The sequence below is a fragment of the Rattus rattus genome, chromosome X (assembly GCF_011064425.1).
Source record: "Rattus rattus isolate New Zealand chromosome X, Rrattus_CSIRO_v1, whole genome shotgun sequence".
In the NCBI taxonomy this organism is placed as follows: domain Eukaryota; kingdom Metazoa; phylum Chordata; class Mammalia; order Rodentia; family Muridae; genus Rattus; species Rattus rattus.
In genome coordinates, this window is record NC_046172.1 from 96707611 (window position 1) to 96715048 (window position 7438).

A 7438-nucleotide genomic window follows, 5' to 3' on the forward strand; every position below is an offset into this window, starting at 1 on the left:
CACCTTGTGACTATGGCATAAAAGATGAGACAAATGTGGAATTTTGATGCAGAATTTTTTATCAAAAGATGTATGGTTTAACATGCACCTTTGTGTGTGTGTGTGTGTGTGTGTGTGTGTGTGTGTGTGTGTGTGTGTATGTGCATGTGCATGTGTGTGTGTGTATGTATGTATGTATGTATGTATTATGAATGTATATCTTATAGGAAGTTAAGTCACTGGTGCTGATAATGCTCTCTAGTACCAGGTACAAGAAGCATTCTTTGATAAGGGTGGTCAGGAATGTCAAAGTCATTCCAAAATAGATTATCAATGCAACCTATGGTTGATTTCTGAGAGGTTAAGAGTGGGCCCATATTGCTGAAGACACCACACTCTGGTAACACATGATCCATGTGAGGAGTTTGATCTGACCTGAAAGCTTCTTTTCTGAGGTCTAGCTTCAAGGGTTCCAGGACATGCTATGCAAATTGCCAAGGGAGGGAAGGAATTCAACAGTCCTAACCCAGATGCAATGCCTATGAACTTTAACAATTTCAGCGTGACACGATATGCATGGTGGTGCAAGAAGTGGCACTCACATATTCATGGTACACAACAGCTACCAAATTCAACTTAAGGCGCACTCAACAGGAAAGAAATCATTCCTGGTACTGGAAACATAGCAGGTTTCCTGAGCTTAGTAAGGTCGTAGACCTTAGAAAAGAACCTACTACCTCCACATTGCTAGAATAGCGTAATTTCTTATTGCATTCTGAATCTTATTCTGAAACCCCCAGAGAAGTGTAGCTTCTACCTCACCTCAAAGAAGCTTCTCTTTACAGCAAATGGAGGCCATCATAGAAAACCACAACTGGATACAAGGCAGAGATCAAGACTGTGAGGAGCTCAGCTCTGACAGATATTTCTGTATCACAGCTCCTGTAACTATGGTTCAGGGTGCATCTTGAAAGAAATGGTGGTAAGATTGTAAGAATCAGAGAGAATAGGAAGTCTGGTGTGAAACAGCCTTTCCTAGGGATGCTTGCATAAATGCGACCTGAACAATGGTAATATCAATGTTTATGTGGAAGGGGTAAATTTTCATGGTGTTCCTCCCCTTGACAATTAATGACAGACAACTGTTGAGTGCCTAAAGAAGAATTAACCTCTTCTGGGGATGAGCCCCATTATTGCTTGTCCAATGTAGAGTGGCCAGAATTGAAACCATATGAATGAAAACAAAACCAGATTCAGCAGGTTCTATATGTGTTTGTGTGTGTGTGTGTGTGTGTGTGTGTGTGTGTGTGTATGTGTGTGTGTGTGATGTATAAGCGTGCACATGTATATTTATGTAACAAACATAGTCAAAGATAAAGAAACTCAACTTGAGTATTATGTGGAAGTGTACAGTAACTGGGAGGTGTGGAGACAGAAAGAAGGGGGAGTGTTATAATTATATTTAAAATATTAAAATTAAATATATATATGGTTATAAACAATTCATTTTCATAATATAAAGTTACCTATACTAAAACCAAACAACAGCAACAACAACAACAAAACCAAAACAAAACCCCAAACCTTTGTGTTACTAGAGATTAAATCTAGGTCTTACACATGCTATGCAATTTCTTTATTATTAAGATATATCATTATCCCTCTTTCCTTTTTATATTTAGACACAGTCTCACTAGGTTGCCTGTGGGCTGGCTTTGAAGTCATTCTGTAGCTCAGTTAGGACTTGAACTTGTTTCTGAGCTTGCTGCTTAAGCCTGTGCCACCAGTCCCAGCCCAAATTGGTTTTAGTATGGGTACAGTGAATATGTATGTACAGGTAGCTCAGCATGCATGCATATTTAATAATAAATATGCGCTTTTGCACTGGATTGGTACTTTTGGCTAGACCAAGATGCATGGAATTATAGTTTTGCAAACTCTGAAAAACACAGACTCACAAAGAAAAGATTAAAAGCATTGGAGAAAAGACCACATCTTCACTAAATGATGCTGGGGAAACTGGATAGCCACATGTAGAAGAATGAAATTAGGCTCATGCATTTCACTCCACGCAAAAATCAACTGCAAATTGATCAAAGGCCTCAGTGAGAATACTGGAAATGCTGAAAATCTAAAAGAAATCATGGGTAGAACCCTACAGGTACAAGTGCAGGGCAGGGCTTTGGGACTGGGATCCCATTTGCTCAGGAATTAGTCTTAATAATTGATAAATGGGACCTCATGAAATTAAAGAATTCTGTACAGTAAAGTAAAAAAAAATAAATCAACTAAACGAAGGAGAAGTCCACAGATAGGACTCTTTGCCAGCTAGACACCTGAAAAGAAGATTAATATCCAGAATAGACAAAGAACTCATAAAGGAAGAATCAAGAAATCAAAGACCTGGGGGTTGGGGGATTTAGCTCAGTGGTAGAAGCGCTTGCCCTAGCGAAAAGAAGGCCCTGGGTTCGGTCCCCAGCTCCGAAAAAAAAAAAAAAAAAAAAAAAAAAAAAAGAAAAACAAAGACCTCACTTTAAAAATGCTATGGAACTGAGCAGAGGGTTTTTAAGAGAAGAAATTAAAAATAGCTAAGAAATGTCTCAAAAGGCCATCATCCTTAGCAATTAGGGAAATGTAAATTAAAACAACTTTAAGATTTTGTCTAACGCCAATCAGAATGACAAAGGTTTAGAAAGCAACTGATAACAAGTACTAGAGAGGATGTGGGGGAAAAGAACCCTTATTCCCTTTGGCGGAATTACAAGCTGATGTAGCTACTTTGTAAAGTAGTGTGGAGAATTCTCAAAGTACTTGTTCAGGCACGTCCCTTTCTGCTTTGTCTACAACAGCTAAGGAATAAAGCTGCATCAATGTCCATTGAATGATGAATGGACAGCAAAAATGTGCATACCATTTGGCTGTGAATAAAAATGAGATTCACGGGTAAAGGGATAAACCAGAAAAGACTATACTGAGTGAATAACCCAGACGCAAACAAACACTGTTTATTCTCTCTTTCTCTGTTTGCTCAGAGATGGCCTGTGAAACTAGTGTGTAGCATTCTCAAACTGCTTAAAAGAAATCTTCCATGTGTCCCAGCTATACCATTCCTTGGCATATGACCAAAGGTTTCAACATCTCAATTCTAAAGATACAGGTTCAGCCATGCTTGTTCAGAAATGGCCTGCGAAGTCTTACTGGCCCATGTAAGAATGATGTTGAATCTCAACACAATAAAACGTAGAGGCTAGCACACAAATGCTAACTGCCTTTCAGAACACAGATGCTTGCTTCAACACACAGAGACTGTCAGACAAAGGTAGGGGGGCTACTAGTTCAAAACTTTCAAAGCAATCTCCATGTAAGTAAAGTGAACAGAAGTCAATACTGGCATCACAGACCTAGCAACAAACACTGGAAAATGTGTATAATTTGACTTACTTAGATACTACATTTAATTGTTTAACGTACACAGCTACAAAAACTTGCTAGATGTATCTATAGAAGAGGATAATATGGTCTAACAGGAGTTAAAGCAGGATTGTGGGTAAACGTGTTCCTACGCTCACCAGGACATTCTTTGTAATACTCCAAACCTGAAGACAATGTAGCTGTCACTTGACAGCAAATGAATGAAGAACATTCAACATATACAATTTATATTATTCAGTTTAAAACCTAAAGGAAAGTCTTTATTTGCAAGTTAGATGAACCTAGAGAACATTGTAGTAAATGATGTTAGCAATATACAGAATTGAAAATTCATAATAGTATAAATACAAGGAGTCTAATAGTCAAAGTGAATGAAACAAAATAAAGAGGTGATTGCCAAGAACTAGAATGGGGATAGGAACATAATTTTTGATGTTTTCTATTCTTCTTTTATTGTGTATTTTATGTATTTACATTATAAATGTTATCCCCTTTCCCAGTTCCCCCCTTTCCTATACTCCCTCCCCCAGCTTCTATGAGGATGCTCTCCCTCCCACCCACTAACTCCAGCCTCAACAGCCTGGTATTTCCCTATACTGGTGAAATGAGCCTTCACAGGACCAAGGGCTTCTCTTCCTATTGATGCCAGACAATGCCATCCTCTGCTACATATGCAGCTGGAGTCATGGGGTCCCCCCATGTATACTCTTTCTTTGGTGGTTTAGTCAATGGGAGCTCTGGGGGGGTTGGTTGAACAAACATTATTATTCTTCCTATGGGTTTTAAACCCCTTCAAGCTCCTTCAGTCCTTTCTCTAACTCCTGCATTGGGGTCCCCGTGCTCTGTCTGATGGTTAGCTGCAAGCATCTTTATCTGTATCAGTAGGGCTCTGGCAAAGCCTCTCAGGAGACATCCCTATCAGGCTCCTGTCAGCAAGCACTTCTTGGCATCAGCAGTATGGTCTGGGTTTGCTGACTATATACAGGATGAATCCCCAGGTGAGGCAGTCTCTGGATGACCTTTTCTGCAGTCTCTACTCCGCTCTTTGTCTCTGTATTTCCTCCAACGAGTATTTTATTCCCCATCCTAAGAAGGACTGAAGCATCACATTTTGGTCTTCCTTCTTCTTGAGCTTCATATGGTCTGTGAATTGTATCTTGGGTATTTTCAGGTTTTGGGCTAATTTATCTCTTATTAGTGAGTGCATACCATGTGTGCTCTTTTGTGATTAGGTCACATCGCTTTTCTATCACTCAGGGAGATATTTTCTAGTCCCAGCCATTAAACAAAGAGTTTCATGAAGTCATTGTTTTTAATAGCTGAGTAGTACTCCATTGTGTAGAAGTACCACATTTTCTGTATCCATTCCTCTGTTGAAGGGCATCTGGGTTCTTTCCAGCTTCTGGCTATTATAAATAAGGCTGTTATGAACATGGTGGAGCATGTGTCTTTGTTGTATGTTGGAACATCTTTTGGGTATATGCCCAGGAGAGGTATAGCTGGGTCCTCAGGTAGTGCAATGTCCAATTTTCTGAGAAACCTCCAGACTGATTTCGAGAGTGGTTGTACCAGTCTGCAATCCTACCAACAATGGAGGAGTGTTCCTCTTTCTCCACATCCTCACCAGCATCTGCTGTCACTTGAGTTTTTGATATAGTAGCCTGGGCTGGCATTTGTGTCCTCTTAGGGTCTGTATGACATCAGCTCAGGATCTTCTAGCTTTCATAGTCTCTGTTGAGAAGTCTGGTATAATTCTGGTAGGTCTGCCTTATATGTTACTTGACCTTTTTCCCTTACCACTTATAATATTCTTTCTTTGTTTTGTGTATTTGGTGTTTTATGTATTATGTAATGGAGGAATTTCTTTTCTTGTCCATCTATTTTTAGTTCTGTAGGTTTCTTGTATGTTTATGGGCATCTCTTTCTTTAGGTTAGGGAAGTTTTGTTGAAGATATTTACTGGCCCTTTAAGTTGGGAATCTTCATTCTCTTCTGTACCTATTATCCTTAGGTTTGATCGTCTCATTGTATTCTGGAATTCCTGGTTGTTTTGGTTTAGGAGTTTTTTGTGTTTTGCATTTTCTTTGACTGTTGTGACAATGTTTTCTATGGTATCTTCTGCCCCTGAGATTGTCTTTTCTCTCTCTTGTATTCTGCTGGTGATGCTTGCGTCTGTGACATTTGATCTCTTTCCTAGGTTTTCTCTATTTCCAGGGTTGTCTCCCTTTGTGATTTCTTTATGGTTTCAGCTTCCATTTTTAGATCCTGGATTGTTTTGTTCAATTTCTTCATGTGTTTGGTTGTGTTTTCCTGTAATTCTTTAAGGGAGACATGTGTTTCCACTTTAAGGGCTTCTATCTGTTTACTTGTGTTGTCCAGTATTTCTTTAAGGGAGGCATTTATGTCCTTCTTAAAGTCCTCTATCATCATGATGAAATGTGATTTTTAAATCCAAATCTTGCTTTTCTGATATGTTCGGTTATCCAGGACTTGCTGTGGTGGGAGAACTGTGTTCTGATGATGCCAATAGTCTTGGTTTCTGACTACCTTTTCCTGTTCCAGCCTGATTGAAGCCTGAGTGAAGCAGGCTTGTGGGCCAGTGACATCCAGGAATTAAGAGGTTTTTGGAACCCAGAAGGTCGCAGATGTCATCATGCCACAAAATGAATATGTTGAATTGTATCGCAAACGATATGGATATTGTTTGGACTACTATGAGAAAAGAGAAAGAAAGAAAGGAGGTGAGGAGGCCCGTGAACGTTCAAAGAAGGCAAAAAAAAAAAAAGAAAGAAAAGAAAAGAAAAGAAAAAAAAGATTGGGCTGAAGGCTAAGGTCTACCATAAACAGCACCATGTGGAGAAAATATAAATGAAAAAGAGCATTAAGGTGCAGGAAAAGAGAAACACCAAGCCGAAAGATGAAGAGGAGACTCTACAGGGAGCAGTCCCTGCCTATCTGCTACACAGAGAGGGGCAATCGAGAGCAAAAGTACTGCCCAACATGGTTAAGCAGAAACAAAGAGAAAAGGCAGGAAAATGGGAGGTCCCTCTACCCAAAATTTGTGCCCAAGGAGAAACAGAAGTATTGAAAGTTATTCGAATGGGAAAAAGAAAAAAAGAAGGCATGGAAGAGAATGGTTACAAATGTCTGCTTTGTTGGTGATAGTTTTACAAGAAATCCATCTAAATATGAAAGGCTCATTTGGCCAATGGGTCTATGTTTCAAAAAAGCCCATGTCCCACACCCTGAGCTGAAAGCTACCTTTTGTCTGCCTATACTTGGTGTGTAAAAGAATCCATCATCCTCATTATATACAACCCTGGGTGTGATCACCAGAGGTACAGTCATTGAAGTGAATGTGAGTGAGCTGGGCCCTGTGACACAAGGAGGCAAGATCATTTGGGGAAAGTATTTCCAAGTTGCCAACAATCCTGAAAAATGATGGGTGTATAAATGAACTCTTGCTTGTTTGACAGTGATGTCATACAAGTCATTCCACTCACTATGGAAAACACCATCGCTGTGATCTTTCAGAACTACCAAGCAACCTTACCCCATGTGCAGTCATCAAGAAGTATTTATTAAATTGTAACAATCAAGAAGTATTTATTAAATTGTAAAGGAAAATAAAAACTGCCCAATTTTACAGTTGGTTTGGGGCATAATGGCTTACATGTTAATAAAATTTAGTGACGGAATATCAAGCATTAAAAAAATTAGTCTACATTTCTGTTGCTTGCATCTTGCGATTTGGTTATCTCTGGTGTTAGTTGGTCTTGCTGTCTCTGCATGGAGCTTGTCCATCCTTTTGGCCTGTGAGCCTGTGATTTTAGGAGTGAGAGCACTCCTGGGAGACCAGCTGTCTCCTGGCAGGCTTTGGGTCCAGAGGGCTGTGAGACAGCCTTAGCTCTTGGTGCAGGTAGAGACAGGAAGGATCCTGTCTCAGGATTCCTGTGCACTGTGTGCTCCTGACAGGTCTCTGTTTGGATAGTTATTGGAGTGGAAGTGGGGTCTCACCTGTGGGCTTA

The 7438-nt window shown here is 39.8% G+C and overlaps 1 pseudogene; it reads left to right on the forward strand.

Annotated features, from left to right (window-relative positions):
- The first annotated feature begins 6063 nt into the window (after positions 1-6063).
- On the forward strand, positions 6064-6883 carry LOC116889096 (annotated as a pseudogene).
- The last annotated feature ends 555 nt before the right edge of the window (positions 6884-7438 follow it).